The sequence below is a fragment of the Rattus rattus genome, chromosome 1 (assembly GCF_011064425.1).
Source record: "Rattus rattus isolate New Zealand chromosome 1, Rrattus_CSIRO_v1, whole genome shotgun sequence".
In the NCBI taxonomy this organism is placed as follows: Eukaryota; Metazoa; Chordata; class Mammalia; order Rodentia; family Muridae; genus Rattus; species Rattus rattus.
In genome coordinates, this window is record NC_046154.1 from 167,233,238 (window position 1) to 167,235,399 (window position 2,162).

Consider the following 2,162-nt stretch of genomic DNA (forward strand, 5'->3'; position numbering starts at 1 on the left):
TGTAAAACCATGTTTAGCTCTGGATCTGGCTATTCACAAACAGACATCGCAGGGGACGTGCGGGCGTGCCAATGTCTACTGTACCAGCTTTTTCAGAGCTGCCTATCTGGCTGCCCAGGTATCACAAAGAAATCAGGACCACGCCTCCCCCTCTGTTCTTATCTCCCGCACGTTGAAGACTCAAAGAGACTCAGAATGACAAAACAAACAGGAGGTGGTGAAGGGGGGCTTTAAAACTAGATTTAAAAAGGTGCACTTGCACGGGAGCAGAAATCCGGAGACAGGAAACTGTCGCTGGAAGGTATAGTGAGAGAACACTACACTTAGCTAAGTATCCCGGCTATCATACGCCTGCATTTGCTGCATCTTGTGATCAACACAAATTTCTCCACGTCCATACTGGGGACGGTAATATCTACTTAACAGAATTATCAGGGACCAGAGAGGCAAATATACAACCCGCTTATTGCCAGCACTTAGAAAATGATCCATTAAAAGACGACAGGTTGACAGTTACTCTCCTAGTCCGGTCCCGAATGTCCCTCTGAAGGAGGCAACAACAGACAGAAATTCTGGGGAGCCTGCACACGTCGTGTGCCAGATCCCCGGTCTAACGGACTAAAAGCAGATTTTGATGGGCTTCAGTCTTCCCATCTACAGCTGACCTTCCAGGTATTTTTTTCACTGTGAGGTCAGGAAGAAGCCATTGAGCAGACAACACTGCTGACTGGCACAAGGCACGTTGCTGTCACCAAAACGCGTTCGCAAAGCAGCAGCCTGAATTACCACAATGCCGCTGGAGGGCAGAGAAAAGTCGAGATCCACCTAGTCCGGCGACCCAGGGGCTGCAGGTCCAGGGAGGAGCAGCGCAGCCAAGATGCGGGAAGGCGGAGGTTTGAATCGCCTCGGCGTCCCTTTCAAATCTCGCGGCACGACCCGGGAACCAATCGCCACGCTCGCCCTCCGACCCGGAAGCAGAGCGGGCGCTCGCCTCGGCAGCCCTTGGTCATGAGAGTGGTACCCAGGTCGCCTCCCCTGCATTAGGTGCGTATGGAGCGCGGTGGCCCGGGATCGCCAGCTTGTGCTACTTCCCCAGGGGCCCTTCCCTGTTCCCCAGAGCTCTTCCCTGTGACCTCGCGAGGTGGGAGTGGGTTGTCGTGGGGGGACACACTCCAGGGACCTGAATACTACGCTTGTTCCGCGCCTGCTAGGGAGGCCCTGGGAGTATTGACTCCGGGCTTTAAAGACCTGGAGGTGAGGGGTTGCCGTCGAATCTGGACCTCGAGTCTCCTGCACGCCCTATACCTCTCTATTTTATGATCATCTCAACCTAGTGGTCCCGTGTAACATGTGCCCAGTCTCCCTGAGATGGGACTTAATCTGAAAAACTCAGCAGATACTCAGGATTTAAAGTGTTTGTTCTTAGCCTAAGATGCCTCCTTTTAATTAACAACAGAGTAAAACTTACTCCGCATGTGAGAATGCTATTTCTGCAGTGCACACTACCTGTCTCGTGACAAATTAGTTGAGGCTTGTGACTGATGTTATAACGTTAGTATCACACGTTACTCCAGCGCCCGTATTTTTGAATCTGCTTATTTTATTGCATGGTTAATCGTTCATTGTAGCTCTCCCTAGATGATGATATCCTTCGAGGCTCTTAGAGTCCATGGCTCTTTAGACAGGGGTAGGACTTTCCAATTCTTCTGACCCTTGATGAGCGCTCAGGTGGACTGTCAGATTAGAATTTTAAAAGTCATAATTCGAACAAATAATGTAGCATAGTCCTGAGGAAGGCAAATGTTTGTATTTGTGTCTCTTCTAGCATTTAGGCCAACGCGTACTGTCTTTTAAATCCTCAACCTGTTGATTAACTTGGCAAATTTCTTCTTTGGCAAAGAGAAGACTATTGATAGCATCAGCTTTTATGGAACTTTTGGGTATGATAATGTCAGTACAACATGCTAACTACAAAGAGTGCTGCATCTCTGTTGCTTGATAATCTTAGGAATCTATTTTTATTAAGTCTATCCGTGTGTGTGTGTGTGTGTGTTAATATAAGCAGGATTCTCTTTCGAGCTGCCTCTGACATCGCAATACCAACCCCTATTATAATTTTTTCTTGTCGAGTGACAAACACTTTTTAAATTTTGTTTGTGATC

At 48.3% G+C, this 2,162-nt stretch overlaps 1 protein-coding gene across 1 annotated transcript in view; it reads right to left on the reverse strand.

The window, feature by feature from the left end:
• Parpbp (PARP1 binding protein) overlaps window positions 1-876 on the reverse strand; it is a 51,049-nt gene extending 50,173 nt beyond the window's left edge. The window contains exon 1 of the mRNA XM_032910858.1: window positions 787-876. The gene's annotated coding sequence lies outside the window, so the exon portion shown is untranslated. The remainder of the gene's footprint in view (window positions 1-786) is intronic.
• Window positions 877-2,162: the final 1,286 nt, after the last annotated feature.